This window comes from Podarcis gaigeae (genome assembly GCF_964106915.1).
Source record: "Podarcis gaigeae genome assembly, chromosome: 4".
Taxonomy (NCBI): Eukaryota; Metazoa; Chordata; class Lepidosauria; order Squamata; family Lacertidae; genus Podarcis; species Podarcis gaigeae.
In genome coordinates, this window is record NC_139677.1 from 49,666,890 (window position 1) to 49,683,519 (window position 16,630).

A 16,630-nucleotide genomic window follows, 5' to 3' on the forward strand; every position below is an offset into this window, starting at 1 on the left:
GCAAGTCCTAGGCTCTGTGGTTTAACCCACAGCGCCACCCGCGTCCCACTGCTATATATATATATATATATATATATGGTCAAATGGTGTAAATGTTTCCATTTGCAGGTGTCCTCTAGATTTAGAATCCAGTTTACTAGCAGAAAACTAGAACTATGAAAATGTTCTAAGGGTCTGTGGGGAGGTACGGTAGTTTAGATTTTATGGTATAGTGGTGTCTAGGCTGTATTGCACCATAATATTATGTTTCTATTCAGTTCATGCCAAAAACTATCTTTTTTCTGCAACCAGGTGCCAGACGTATAAAAGAGAGCAGCTACCTAATTGTTTCAAAAACTATGAAGAAAGCATGCAAACTAATGACAGAAATGAGGGTAGAACTCAGGGTGCATGTGTAGAACAGTTCAGAGAGCAGTTGAAAAACAGAGGACACTTGATCACCATATTGAACAGATAGGAAAACACTATAAGGTATTCCTGCTGGTGGGACTCTACCCTCCAGCAGACACAGGTGAGTATGGACTCCAAGTGCAATTCTTAGCAGACACTTCTTGCTTGCAGTCACATCTGACTATGGTTTAGGTATTAGTTTGAAAAAGTTATTCCAGCTCCTGTTTACTTGAATATTAAATAAAATAACTGAATGGAATCCCTGCACGTGCATTCCAACTAGCAAGATGTTTTTAATTCCAACTCATGTCCAGGAAGATAACAAAATAACATCATAAGCTACAGAATAAAAAGATGACAGAAAGCACAATGGGTGTGAGGTAAAGCCAAAACAGTAATGTTAGGATTGAAACGTGAGCCACTATATGTAACATATTTTTCCCAGGTCTAAGAACGTAAGGAGTCTGTGAAATTTAAAAGTGCTGAGTACAAATGTAGTCTGAAGACATTTATGCATCTTGCCAAGATGAGGCAGATGCCCCACTGCTTATTATTATTTTAAAATAATAGTAACAAAGAGGGACGAGTCCTCTCAATCTGGCGGAACACAGCAACAGCACTCCTCTCGGCTCTTTTACACCCAGCACTACTTCTGCTCTTTTCAGAGCTGTTTCCGGTGGCTTTGTCCAGACGACGGAGATGTGCAGAATAATTTCCTCTGGCGGTGATGATGATGCGCAACGCCTGTCTATCCAGCCCGCGCAGTGAGAGGACGCTCCAGCCGATAACGCCCCGAGGCCTTTAAAGGGCTCTTGCCCAGTTTCCCCAGGTTTGCAGCCGCTGTAACTGAATCCCATTTCCCCCTCTCTTCAGCAGCCCGGCCGGAGCTTCTCTTCTCTTTCTTTCTCCCTCTTTCTCTTACCGCCCCACCCACGCGTCAGCCTTTGGCTGGCCCCTGGGACGGAGGCGAAGGGGAGGGGAGAGGAAGGGGAGGGTCAATTCTGTTTCTCCCCCCCCTCCAAGCACGAAAAGGTGACGTCATTATCCGGGCTCTCCGCGGCGGCGCTCTTCGCACCGCGGGTCACAATGGAGCCAAAACGGAGCCCAACCGAAATGAAACGGCCGTGCTAGTTGCCCCCGCCTCAGTGAGCGCGGCCTGGCCCAGCTTAAGCCAGGCCCCGCTCGGCCGCCGTCAGCGCCCGTCCCTCACCGACGCGGGCGCCGCTCCGCCCCCTCCCCCCCACCAGGGAGAAAGCCCCTCCCCACACACATCGCCCCCTCAGCAGCAGCGACCCCCGTCCCCGCTGCTCTCCGCCCATACAAGGCAAGGCGTAAACTGGTGCCTGCTCAGCCTCGGGAACACGGAAGGGGGCAAGTGGGAGTGACGGACTGCCTGACACGCAGGAAAGGGAGGGGGGTCACGCTAGCCGCCGCGGACGCTGTTTGGGTGGCGGGGCCGGCACCGCTGCGTTGAGTCGGAGTCTGCGCCGCCGCCGCTGCTGCTGCTGCTGCTGGCCGAACCCTGCTAGAGCCGCCATATTGCCCGGGACACAGACACACCGTCTCCGCCGCGCCTGTGCCTCGCGTCGCCGCTGCTCTCCGTCCCCTCCTCTTCCGCAGCCGGGCTCTCCTCCGTTGCCTCGCCGAAGAGAGGAGCCCCGTCTCGTCGCCCCCTCCCCGCTCCTCCTGCTCCCCTGCCCTCCTCCGAGGCACTAGGCGCATATCGGCTCCTCCGTACTGGGAGCGACGGAGCCCCGCAGGCCCAGCCCAGCCGGAGCTTCCTGGCCAAGGCAGAGCGCAGCGGGCTCGGGCCTTGCCTCTGGGCGCCCAGCACTGCGGCCGTCGCCGGGAAGCGGCGGCCCCACCGAACAGCTGGTGACGCAAAACTAAAAGGGAAGGGAAAGGAGACTCGGCCCAGTTCGCGGCGTGTCGGGCGGCTCCCTGGGAGCAGTAGTAACGGCAGCGACTCGACTCCTGCCCGGCATGAGACACAGCCCCGCTGGTTGCTGCGGCTGCAGCCGCCTGGGATGAGAAACTCTTCAGCCACACCCGCTGCAGCCTCCTCCTCCTCCTCTCATCGCCAGCAGAGCCAACGGCGGCGGCGGCGCCCGGGAGCGGAGCGGGCCTCGGCACTAGCGCGAGGAGCAGCAGCGGAAACAGGGGACGCTGTGTGGGGGTGAGCGAGCTGGGGAAGGCGCTGGGGCTGCCATGGCCGCCGGCGGCGGCAGGGTGGGGGGCTAGGAGGAAGGGGGGCCACGCTGTGGGGAAAACAAGGGGGCTGAACCTGCGGGGTGGGGGCGCCTCGCCGTGTGTGTCAGCGTGTCTTGGGGGGTTGGGAAATTCCTGCCCGTGCGTGTGTCCGTGTGTTTTGGAGTGAGAAGGGAAAATGGCTGACGACTCCTCATTCTCTCTGCCCGGCCTGTCCTGGGCCTTGCGGGAGAATGGGGCGCGCACGCCCGGTATCCGCAGTCCCTGGGAGGGGGAAACAGGGCCCCGCAGAGCTGGCCGGCTTCTCGCCTGACCCCCTTTCTCAAGTAGCCGGGGGAACGGGGCGGCGGAGGGAAGGGACTCCCGGCACAGCTTCGCCCGGCGTTTAGTTCCTTTTGAGTCTCGTTTCACTTCACGCCAAACGCCATTACTGAGGTGGAGTGATTGGAATCGTGTAGGCCTGGGCTACGCCAGGAAATAAGGCCCTGCTCAAGCTCTTTCTTTCTAAATCCGGTCTCAAACCGCCAGGCCCAGCGCATTCGCATTCCTTGTAAACATTATTGTCATGGGCGCAGGTGGGCTGTGTCATGGCTGCACTCCTGGTTTCCAGTAAGGCCGACGTGTTGCCGGATAAGCCCTCAGAATTCAACACCCTTTCTCCGTTAGCTTCCAGAAGATTATATTCTGGTTCATTGTGTAGTCCTGGTGATTTAAAACCCCTTACATTTTAGTTATTGTGCAAAATATGCGTTATAATTCAAATTATCTTGTTTGTCTTTTTTAAAAAAGACCTTTTTTTTCCTAACTCGGGAACATATCTCCTAGATACGTTGTATGAATAATCGACATAGTTCCTTTTTGAACACAGGCTTGCTTTGTGAGATGCTTAAGCATTTTTAGGCTGCAATTTTACCTTGATATAATTAGCATCTGGGCTCCCATTGATTTTAATGGAGAGGTGTGCAGTCACAGCAAATTTACTTGATGAATTTAGTTTTAATGTTATTGGGGTAGTTATTTTCAGACCATGTACAAAATGTGCCCTAATGTACATAGAAAAGGGACTGGAGAGTTACAAATCTATATACAATTGTGACTTAAGCCCCATTGAATTCAGTGGGACTTCTGAATAAGCATGCAGATTGGGTGACATATGCAGTAAAGAATCCAAGGGGTCATGAAGAGTCGGACATGATTAAACAACAACAAAGGATTTTCAAGACACCTCAAACTTGACTCGCACAACAGTCCTATGCATGCTTCCTTAGAAGCAAGCCTTACTGAGTTCAGTGGCACCTACTCCCAGTCTTAAAAGACATGAAGTAGTGTGCTGTTCTTTCCGCATCCTAATTTTGCACCGTATATTTAACATACAATATTGATACGAATAAGATTTGAATGGACTTCAACACAGACTTAAAAGTGGGGGTGTGGTTCAATACAGTTGTCACTATCTACTGAGTGAAGACATGGCCCCAATATCATTTAAGTTCATCAGGTTTTTGTGCTGCAACTTCTGCTTGCAAATGTCTTCTAATTATGTTGTATTTAGCTTTTTTCATTTATAGCTAAGAAGAAATGTTTGGAAGAATGGGTTTTAAGAGTTCTGGACTTAGAGTTTTAATAATATGTACATCACTTCAGGAAATTGTGGATAAAACTTAGAAAATGCAGATTTTATTTGGTTGATTTGCACAAAAGGCACAGGGTGGTTTACAAGAAAGGAGATAGATAAAAAACACAAAAATCCATAAACATTACACAGTCCTTTAAAAAAATAAGGAATCACTGAATATCAATTACTAATAGCAGCAATCAGCTTTAATAATTTCTGAAGTTATTTATGAAATGCTTTCTCATTCTGCTCTTTGAAATCTCCTAAAGTGGTTGAACATTATTTTGAAAATTATGTTCAACTAGGTATTAGAATATGAAAAAGTATTTTCCATCACATCTGGAGCTAAAGGTGACATATAACTGAAATTTATGAATTGTTTGGAACAAAATTATATTACTATAATGTGGAATAAGTTGCAAGATAATTTTTTCATGTGTTGATTGAAAAAATTACTCACACTTACTCTAAACATTTTTACTTGGAAGCAAATGCCATTGATTTTGAATTGAGACTTTCTTCCAACTTAAAGTGCTACAAATACTTCTTTGGATGTATATCCATTTAAAATCAATTGATGTTTCTTCCAAATAATGTTTTGGCTGTACTATAAAAGCATACTTAAAAGATTGCAATAAGTTCCTTCATCTTTTAAACTTACTTGGTCTCCCCCACTCCTATGCTTTTCATAAATAGGTTTTAAGGCAGAAACATACAAATATATTCTGTGTTACTCTTTGTCTTTGCTTCACTTGCAGCCTGTTCAATGTCTCTCTGAATTTACCCTTCTAATAATGTTTTCCTATTACAGAAGGCCAGCATCTTAGAGGTCCAGTCATGGGAAAACAACTAAATTCTTTCCTTGTTAGAACATAATCATAAACATTATGATATATTCACATTACAATGTCACCTTTATCTGCTTTGAGTACTTCATTGTGAAATGAAAAGAAGGGATACATTTCCTTGGGGAAATAAGAGGATCCTATATTATCATGACTCATAGTTGTTTCAAAATGCTGGAATTGTTACAAGATCAATATTATAAATGCTAGTATCTGGAGTAAGAAATAGCTATCTGTGACAATAGTCAAGAATATGCATTCTTTTGTGGGATGGTAGCAGGTTTCATAACAGTTTCTGAAGAGTAACAGGTCGTTTATTGACTGGGTAGGACAAAAGTCATTTAAGACATCTGGTAACACTTTAGTGAAAAGGTTTTCTAAAGTGACATTTTAAAAGTTATTATTGAAATGGCAGTTTCAAGTATCATGTCTTGAATATTTGTTCTCTTATATTGACTTTCAAAGATAGTTGAAAACCTTGGTATTTTTGTTGTAAACCTAGTATATACAACTTTTACAGGGAATACTTGCAGTTTTGTTCTCATTTGTATTTTTATGTCTTTAGAACTCTTGTTTGTCAAGCTGGTAAATTGTCATGTTTCAGCAGGAAGTATGTGTCTATGAAATTTCAGTGTATTTTTAAATTTTCTTCTTTTTGTTAAGAAAAGCATATCTGAGAGAGAACTTGCATACAAGTTTAACTATTCAAATATTTTGTCTTTTATTATTTTCAATGTATGCTCAGCTTGCATGCTTACAGTTCCAAGTCCAGTTGAGGTCAGTGGGACTCTGCTTGCCTAATTAACACGTGGATCCAAAATATACTTGGAAGCAAGTCCTTAAATTTAATGAAGTTTACTTTCAAGTATATGAATTTAATACTGCAGTTTAAGCAGGATGTCAGTATGTGCATTAGATAGGTCTTGGGGCAAGAGAACAGAAAATAACATGGTTCCCCCGCCAAGTAGGTTGGGTTGCTTTGTCATGAGATTGGGATAAAAAAGTGTCTCCTTAGAAATAGGGTCACTTACCATTTTGTAAAAATGCTGAAAATTGTGAAGTGTAGAAGTTAAAACGTTTAACTACAATAATACTGCTACCATAGTCCAACTCTTGGGTCCCCATGTCAAGTTCTTTACGTCCTGTGGTTTATGCTGCTTTTTCTGTATTATTATTTTTTAAACCAACCCAGTTCTATAGCTTTTCTGCAAAGGGTTGTTGATTCACAATTATTCGTGTTGATGCAAACTGATTGCTGTCCTGTGCCCTTCTGCAGTCTATTTGTCTTTTGTTCAGTATGCAGTCTGCTTGTAGTTCTTTATCTACTTTTACATTGTGATTTGTAGTTATAGGAGTGTCAGTAAATGGTATCATATTGTTATTTTGTGTGCCTATGTTTTATTGGAGCTGTTACATTTATGGGCCTTGGCAGTTGGTGTTAATATTTATTTCCATTACAGCTGTGGTTGTGTCTTTATACCCTGAAAGAGGGGGAAATTAAGGTTTTCGTGCACATATGGTAATGCTAATTACCCTTACTTTCATGATCTTCTGCCGTCACCCCACTCTGCAGCCTTTCTGCAGGGCCTTTCATGACTGAATTACAGTGGTGCCATTACACAAGAAGTTACTACACCTGTGCAATGGACACTTTTCTGCATTGGTAACAAGACTTCTGCCAATTCAGAAATGATATGTATGAATTTATTTTCCTTAACTTAAAACATTTTTGTATGTGCATACATTCTGTAGCAGTTCATCTAAAATCCAAAATACATTCATTTCTTGGAAAGAACTTGTGCAAGAACTGTGCATTTTAAATACCAGCTATTTCCCTTAAAATCTTGGTTGTGATGAAATTTCTCCCCAATTTTTTCTTTTGCAATATTACATGCTTTTGTTTGGATGTCTAGCCTATCGTTTCCTGCAGAGATAGCAGGCAAGTTACCTGGTGCAAACAGTGCTAAGATTTATTTCCCCTTTGTGGGGGCCTGCTGAAAAGGTCTTGTTACATTTGCTGCTCTGGCTGAATGGGTAACAGTGCAGGCCTTTTTACAATTCCTTGTAGCATCACTTGCCTTCTTGAGTGATAGTAAATTGATGAAGTAAAGTACTAAGTGCTCCATTCTTTGGATGAATTAATGTATTGAGAATGTCTTGTGTGTGGATGTTCTTGCCTCAACATAAAAAATGACGCTACTATAACTTAAATGTACTTTCTAAGCCTACAAATGCATGTTTCTGTGGTTCCAGTTCTTGCCTGGTCCTGAGTTCTAGATATTTGATAAAACTTCATGAAATATTAACAAACTAATCCTATTATTTGTGGGTTTAACTTGGTTGCTGCAACAAGTACTTTAAATATTTTGCTAGCTAGATTCTCAGAAGTCCTTGTAAATATGTCCTATCCACTGTACTGTAGATGGTATACTGGCAGCCCCCCCATTCAATATGTGTGTGACAGTGTATACGGCTATACGCTCATCTGCCGAACCTGGAAGTGACCTGGAAAGTTCAAAAAGATGTCACTAAAAGGCTCGAATGAGTGTTTGCAGGCTTTTAAAATAGGTTTCAATTATACACAATTTCACTGATATGTGCAGTGCCTTGGAATGTTACTGCCATGTAAGTGGGAGTTTGCCTGTATCTAAAGTCAGACTGGTTGTGGGATGATCAAACAGTATACTGCTCTGACTCTTCTCCCTTCCCTTAGTGCTCTGCCAAAGTGTAGAGGACTTGGGACAGGGAAAAGTTTGGTGGTTAGTGCAAATAATGGCTGGATCCTAATCCAGAGTTTGTGAACTGTTACCATACAAGCCTCTGGGATTACTTTTCCTTTTGTAAAGGAATATCTGATGCGTCAGAAGTCATTCAACACTGGTTTGGGCCAATAGCTGCAGCTCTGCAAATGATTTGCTTGGAAAATAGCACTGCTGAGGCCAAAAGTAAAGTATAAAAGAGTTGTAGACTGCTTTGATTGGCAAGCACAGCTTTCCATTTTGTGCTTGGAAAGTCACTGCTGGCTCAGAACTAGTAGCTCACATACTACTTGTTGCTTGGGTTGTGTTGTTTCTGAAACAAGTTAACTATTGGTTGAACTTAGAACTGTAATCTAACATTTTATATTTTTCAGTATGGAACTTGTTGCCCCACTCTAATCAATCAACCAATTATCCTTTTACCAAGCGGCTTGCAGTGACATGGAGGAAAGAGGGAACAGAGATGGATAAGCAAGGGTAAAAAACATATGAATTATTCAGTTACAGATATCACCCCCACTTAGACGGGGTTTATGTTGCAGGCCCCCATGCTCATAACAGAAAATGGGGACCACCCTCTAAACACCCTTTAAATGCCCTCTCTGCTGCTCTCTCTTCAATCCATATCAAAAATACTGTATCTAAAAATATCCACAACTAGAATTGAAGCTTGGGGGCCGGCTGGAGGCCGGAGGACTTGCAGAAAAGTGGCTGCTGCTACTGCGCACACCAGCTGTTAGACTGAGAGGCTGAGCATCCTAAGCAAAGCCCCACTGTGCCTATAGTCTTTTGGGGGCTTCCTCATTTTACATCCTCTTTGGGATCTGGGGAGGGTCTCTTCTCCAGCTCTCTCCTGCCATTTCCAGGTTTATTTATTTCCTGGTGCTTTGTGTATACATGGTAGTGTGTGAGTCGATCATGTTTAAATGGGGCGATTCCTGTATGTGTACTTTGGCTTCATTATAATAGGGACTAGGTTGGTTGTCTTTGTTACCTATGGTTACTAGCTATTGGGTATGAAGCTACTAGAAGTGTACATGGCATTCAGTATATGGTTTCTTGTATGACTCATGATGGAAATGAACAGTGCCAGATATATGTTCAAAGCAGTTCAAGAAAGTGTACCAGAAACATTACAAGAAGCAGGCTTAGTGTCCATGGCTAAGAATCATTGGTTGTAAACCAGAATGGGGAAGGGAGGAGGGTGGCAGTTGTCTGGCTTGAGGGCTAATCAGATTCTAGAAAGAGAAGGACCAACAGGTCATCTGAAACAGCAGTACTGTGTTTAATAGATGTTGTGGACAGAGGAGTAAGTTCTGCCAGGAGGGCAGTTGCATGCAATGAAATAGATATATGGCTCTTCCATTTTGGAAGTTTGTGATTATGTTGGTTAATTATCGATCCCTAATATTTACCTGTTTGAGGTAAATACTGTAAGTTGAGCTTGTGCCACAATTCAGTAACCCGAAGGTAAGCATGAAGTCAAGCTTTTGGACATGCGCTAATCAATCAGTGCCAGTACAGAAGAAACTGAGGCAATGTCTAGTAATGTGGGAGTCAGCTATACTTGACTTGATCTTAACCAATAGGGAAGAGTTGGTTAATGAAAAGTGACCTTGTAATGTAGAATTTAATGAAATTATTTAAAGCCAAAAGTGAGCATCCTCGGGTATCTTTGGATTATAGGAAAACGGATTTCAAAAAGTTCAAGAAAATGCTAGGTGGGTTCAGTGTTCGAAATTCCCCAGTTGCGTTTCACTACTAGTGCTGGTCCAGTTGTGACTACTTGGAGATTTCTGGGTGCCAGGTTGGTGACCACAGTTTAAAAACCTCTGCCTTAGTCTATAGTTAATTATTTTTCCACGGTGTGTTTCTCCTTATTGCATACTAGGACAAGTAAGAGCAAGCTACAGTCAGGTAGCATAGTTGAGATCATAGAATGGTAGCATTGGAAGGGACCCCAAGGGTCATCTAGTCAAACCCCCGACAAATAGACATTCTGTTGTGGCGACCATAGCCTAGGTTTAAGGTGTCATTTGGTGCCTAGCTTATAGATCTGAGTTTCTAACACTGGGTAGGATTCCATGGCTGGATATGCCAATGGGGAAAGCAGAATAATGTGGGTGAGAATTCCTGAAGATGGGGTCACTAACGGCACAATTGCAAACAATTCCGGGGGGGGGGGGGAGAAGAGAAGAGAAATGAGAGAGATGTTAAGAAACTAGTGTTGCTGGAAGAAAGGGTTAGGAAGGAGCTGAAGATAAAAGGGTACAAAGAAGTAGAAGGAAAGGTAAGCAAGGGTGAGTACAAACAAGTGGCCCAAAGTTGTAGGGGTGGTGTCAAGAAAACTAAAACTTGAAATAAGCTGGTGCTTTTGGGGAATGCTAAAAGAACAAAAACAACTTTTAAAGGTATATTCAAAGCAAGAGGAGAGAAATTATAGAACAACAGCTCAGTAAGGATCATGAATGGGTGACAAGGAAAATGTGAATCTGCTGAACTCCCCCCCCCCTCCAGTCTTCTTCCAAAAAGGGAAATGTGAGCAACTTGTTTTGAGTGGGGTGTTTGAGGGCTCTGGAGCAGTAGTAAACATCTCAGAAGACGGGGGGGGGGGTGGTAGAGGATCAAAATGACCTTTATAGCATGAAAAGCTGGGCCAAACCTAAGAAAAATGAAATTCAACAGAAACAAATGTAAAGTTATGGATGTAGGCCAACCCCCCCCCCCCCCGTGATTCACAGGTATAGCAATAAAGTGTTTTATGGGTTAGCAATTGGGCATGCGAAAATGTAGTTGGTTTCTGACTGAAATTTAGTCAGTATCATGATGCAGCTGCAAGAAAGGTTGATGTAGTTTGGGGCGTTTATAGAATCATAGTCAACAGAAAGTTTCCATGTCAACAGAAATACTAGTTTCCATTTTATTCTGCACTAGTCAGCCTTCATCTGGTACATTGTGAGCTACCCTGGGTGCCTTAATTTAAGAATGATCTAGGAAAATTGAAATGGGTTCAAAGGAGAGCAATAAAAGATAGTGGTATGGAAAACAGCCCTTATAAGAAAGGTTTAAGGAAGTGGATATTTTCAGCCTGGAGGAGAGAATATTGAGAAGAGGAAATGATAGTATGCTTTAACTTTCTGAAGGCTGTCTGATAGAACAGAGTGAATACGTACAGTACTTGTTTTCTGGTGCCCCAGAAGGCAGGACTCTAACTAATGGGCATAAATCCCAGGAGAGTTGATACTGATTGAGTACTGGGAGAGATTACATGGTAGTTCAACAGCAATGCCCCTAAGTCCATACTACAATGTTCATAAATGCTTATTGTGGGAAGGCTAATCTCAAGTTTGGGGATAGCAGAGTATCCACACTACTTCTGCTGCTCCAAAGTTTAGAGAAAGAACATCTGCTTCCTTTTCTCCTTGAGAGAGGGAGGGCTTATGTTGTAAGTTTTATTTTAAAAACTTCTTTTACAATATTTGTATACGTTTCAACCAAAATGGTTCTAAAAGTTCACAATACTATCTAGGCTTATTAGCGTTGAAGATTGCCATCACAATGATGTTTGTGGTACAGTGTTGGAGAATATACTTTATGAAATTCACCAGGACAACATTCAAAAGCCCTTACGTTTGTTCTCAATATTCAGGAAGAAATTGGGGCAGTAATTTGTGTGCTGATAGACATCTTTGCCAGAGAACCAGGTGGCTTGGGTATTTGTAGAAAAATACTCTGAGTGACTTCTCCTTCTATGCTGAGATGGCTGCTGTTGGTTCAAAGGCAGTAGGGAAGTTTCTCACATTTGCTAACTGGAAGAGTGGTGGAGACTAGAGAAAATAATGAGTTTGAGAGGTGTCACATGTGGTCCTAACTTTGGAAAATACCGTAAGTGTCCAGTTTCAGTCAAATTCTTGGTAGCTTACAATAGAACCATTGATAATATGGTCACAAATATAATAAAAGCAATACTTTCAGCCATCCTTAACATTTCTGGCGACACAACCCCAGAGTCTTTAATTGTTAGGCCAATAAAAATCTTAAATATAATAAACTACCTGTTCTTTAAAAAAAAACAAATGGTTGGGGAGCTCCAAATGTGTCCGGGTCACCATGAATAATGTGCTGAACTTGTTAACTAGGAGCTTGCCCCTGAAATCTTGTAAGGTGGAGAGGGAGTTAACTTGCTAATGATCTATGGTAGTAATAAACATTGCACATGAACAGATTAATAACTTTATGAGAATTCATACATTCAGCCAGTGTTAAAAACAGAGATATGAAAGCTAGGGGCTAAACGGCACCTTAAGCATAGGTTATGGGCGCAACAATGGAATGTCTAGGTGTGATTCTTTATAACAAGAATGCAAAGCTGAAAATGAATGAACTGCAGCTAAAATGTTATGTTCATTTTTCACATGGTCTAGTCCTTCTCCTGCCCACCCCCCTAATATTCTTAAGAGGGTTTCTTCTCCAGTCTTCAGAGAGTAGCTGGAGGTGGGGAGGCAGAAAAAGGTCCTCTTTTCCTTCCACTATGCAGTTTTAATCTGGAATCTTAGCCGTAGTACTGTGCCCAGAACTCAGAAACTGTTCTCACTAATGAAATTCCCTGTCGCAAAATGCGCCTAGAACAATGGGAGTTTTGAACACTGCATTCAGCATGTGTTTTATTTATGTTTGCATTCAAATAAAATCTTTTGTTTGCATGGCAATGGAAAACTTCAAATAATCTACAGCTTTTGTTAATGTGTAGTGTTAATGTGGTAACTTGTACTTCCTAACAGTGTAATTTTTGCAGTGTTAAAGGTTTTTATGAATTAATGAACAAATCTGTGATATTAAAGGAAGCCAAATTTTTATAGAGTTATTTGCCTTTCAAATTTTTGTATTTCTGTCCTTTCTGCTTTATGGTAGGGCAGAGGTAGCTAATGTACCTGGAGCCTTTTGTTTTACTAAGCTACTCTGATACATAACCAAAATGCACTGAGGGAGTTACAGCCTACAGCTGCGTTTGAAACTGCCATTGCTCTAGATGCGTTTTGTGACAAGGAATTTCATTTGCGCTATGATTTCATGTTAAAACTGCAGAGGGGTGGGCAGGGGAAGCATGGCTTTGTTTTTTGCAGTCTTCAGATGAGGACTAAATCATGTGAAAAATGAATATAATATTTTATCTTCAGTTTATTCATTACAAGCGCACCTAAACATTCTGTTGTTGCGCCCATAACCTAAGTTTAAGGTGCCATTTAGCTCTTGGCTTTCATATCTCAGTTGCTAACACTGGCCTGCATTAGTGTGGGGCAGCAAGACTTGTGTCCTAATATTCAGAAGTCTTCAGAATGGTCCAGAAAACACAGTGCAAAGTACCCTGAGTTGTGACCTGCACAGGGATATGGTGAATTGATACCTCTCAGTGTTCAGTAAGTAGCTAGACAAGAATTGAAGGATTATTTCCATTATATGTAATGTGTCATTTCTTCTATGAAACAGTAAACTTTCTACATCTTGGCAAAATATTAACTCACAGTAAGTAGAAATAGTGGTTTTAAACTAACTTGCTAACAGTGATGCAAAAGCCATGCAACATGTCAGAACACAATGAATGATCTATTCTTAGTGACCCCGATTTGTCTTCTTGCTGTAGAAATTTCCATAACATGGAAGCTGTGTTACCAGTTTTTAGGATTTAAGATTAATATTTAATTGTATTTACTTTTAGTGTGCAAACACTAAAATACTGCAATATGTTATCATTAGAAATGCCTGAAATTCAGCCTCAAGCTTTGGAAAATTAAAATCACATATTCTATTACATTCTGCTATCTTTCTCGAAATTTTCAATAAAGTAGCTCTCAGGGGACTTTCCTTGAATGATTGTTTGCTCAAACCATTGGTTGATTACCAAATGTTAATGTAAAGAGTGCAAAAGAGTTAGATTAAATTTAAATATTTAAAAGAGTTAAATTAGGTTTTAATATTGCACATCTGGAGATTTTCCTTGTGAATGCCTTCTGTGTTCATTGGCATTGTGTCAACTTTAACGATACAGACAACAGTTCGATTTTTCAGAAACTGTATAATTTGTACTTTCATAAATTTTTGTTTTGATAGAAAGTATTGATAGAAAATGAATATATGCTGTTTGATAGCCCAGACATGTTCATATTGAGAGTATATATGTTTTTGGAGAGCTGACTTTCTGAAAAAGCATCTGTTTAGTGTCTCTATACATGAGAAAGTTTGGACAACTTTACATAAATCTATTTGCTGCTTTATGCAGAGAGTTAGTGATTAGTACCTATAAATTACAGAGCTGCAACCCTGCTGACATGTATTTGTCAAGGAATAAATACAGTGGGTTGTATCCAACTTTATGGGAATGGAAGTCTTATTGTACAATGGGGCTTTTCGACTCCTCATTTCGACTCCAACACCCCACACTCCTCAAAAAGCCTCTACATAGTATTGGGGGAACCTCTGACCTTGTGTATGCATTGCAAAAGAAATGGGAAAACAGCAGCTTGCTTTGGGAGAGGCTTTCTGCAGGGTTTGGGGAGTTGGAAAGCCCTGAAACACAACTTACTTTAATGTTACATACAACCTTTCTTTTTGATACCGACAGCAGTAGTATAAAGATGACATGGATTTATTTGAAACTCCTTTTTGATATGAAAGGTCACTTCCCAGAATTTAATTATTGAACTGGCAGTACTCTATTTATTAATTTGAAGTTTGTGAGATGTTTTAGGATTTCAGGAGTGCTTGGGGTATGTTCTGGTTTATTTGCCTAGAAAAACCAAGTGGCATTGCTAAAGCATCAGTAACATTGTGTCTAAACCGTGTCACTATATTTTTTGTCCAGTAAGGACTTAGGATATTTCCATGACAGTCTCTCCCAAAACACCTAAATAATCTTCCATACATATGTGCTTCTTCCCCTCCTCCTCCTCCTCCTCCTCCTCCTCCTCCTCCTCCTCCTCCTCCTCCTCCTTTTTACTGACTACTGATATTCAGAATACCCTATGCAAACTTAATGAAATATTTATATAATGGTATGTTTACTTAAAACAGATTTAGTCAGATAGTTTTTCATATCAGTGGTTGCAGACTTGCTATGTCTGTCAATGAATTTTTTTGTGTGATTAATTTTAATGAAAAGTGGATTGTATCTGAGCTTTATGAGGCAATGATCAGGTATTCAAAATACTTCATTAGTTTGGGTGGAAGGTGGTGTTGCATGCACTAGGCCTCTTAAAAAGTTTTTGAAGACTTTATGAATTCTGAAAAGTCAATCAAATGTATGTGGTTGGATTTCAGCTGTTTGGCTTGTCTTGAGTTTTAGAGCAATCAGGGAAAACACTATCTATGCAGAATTTATTTTGGAGCAAAACATGGAAATTCTATCTATGTATACCAAGACCATGGTTGTAGCAATAATTTGTATATGAGAGAAATGCAGTGGGATTGGATCCAGAGCTTGTGCACCTCTGGATTGATGCCCCTTTTAAAAATAAGCAAATAGGGAATTAAACAACGTGTGCTAAGTTAAAATTGCTTGAGATGTGAATTTTTCTAGAAGATGAAGAAGAAAATTGTACAGCGAAAATTGTATCTATAATTATATAAAGGAACTACAGCAGAGTTTGGTAATCCTACAAACAATTATAAAGAAGCTCAAATTAGCAACAGTAAACTCTAAGGCTTCTATGTTTACTAATAACTAGAATAAGATTTATGAAACATATTTATTTGACTATAGCAGTTAGCTATCAATAGTAATGACAACTGTAATGCTGGATTTCTTTTCAGTCCACTTTAGCTTTTGAATTGTTTATACTTCATCAGTAAGTACCACTGGGGGGTACTAGCTAGATGTTCTCTCTCTCTCTCTCTCTCTCTCTCTCTCTCTCTCTCTCTCTATTATTTTTTCAAATTGAAGTTTTTATCTCTACAAAATAACAGAAAGGCTTACACACATGTTAGTAACACAAAGCATCCCCTTACCTCACCCCACCACCATTGGTTCGACGTAACTCGAAGTGTGAGTTAAAATCTGACTTCCTTCCATCATTGCTTGATCTTAATTCTATAACTTATCTTTACATTTGGGTTTGTTATATTGTATTTGACAAATATTCTGATTTTACTTGCATTTGTAACCTTTCCCCCTTACAAACTTTGTTCTTTACATATCAGTATTTCTGTACCGGAGCAGTGTTTTTTCGTATATTCATTCACTCAACCCTATTATTTTATTAAATTTTGATTTGTTTGACCTTGATAGCTGCCGTCATTTTGGCCAATTCAACAAATTCAGTAAGTTTGATTCGCCAGTCTATTATTGTGGGTATTTTGTCTCCCTTCCAGTTCTTTGCTATAAGAACTCTTGCGGCAGTGGATGCGTATAAGAATATCCTTTTCTTATTTATGGGGATGTCATTTGTTATTAATCCCAGAAGATACGCTTCTGGTTTCTTGTTGAATGATTTTAAAAAAATCTTTATTATCTCTTCATAAACTTTATTCCAAAAGGTTTTTATCAGCTAGATGTTCTCAACCATCAGAAGCTTGCTTCTCTAACTAGCTGACTAGTAAGAAAACAGATGTCAAAATAACACATAGATTATGAAGGATCTTGCTTTTTGGTGTCAATTTTGGTTACTAACATTTGTTGTGAAATGATAACGCAAGTCAGATTTTTACCTCCTTGCAAATGTATTTTATCTAGAATATTTTTGGTTTATTATTGCATTGAGAAATATTAAAAAGATATATAAATTAAAAATTGATAAGAAACCTGTAGCTTTTTAGATATT

The 16,630-nt window shown here is 40.9% G+C and overlaps 1 protein-coding gene across 1 annotated transcript in view; it reads left to right on the plus strand.

Moving 5' to 3' along the window:
* Nucleotides 1-664: 664 nt before the first annotated feature.
* USP9X (ubiquitin specific peptidase 9 X-linked) overlaps nucleotides 665-16,630 on the plus strand; it is a 71,115-nt gene continuing 55,149 nt past the window's right edge. The window contains exon 1 of the mRNA XM_083734116.1: nucleotides 665-2,566. The gene's annotated coding sequence lies outside the window, so the exon portion shown is untranslated. The remainder of the gene's footprint in view (nucleotides 2,567-16,630) is intronic.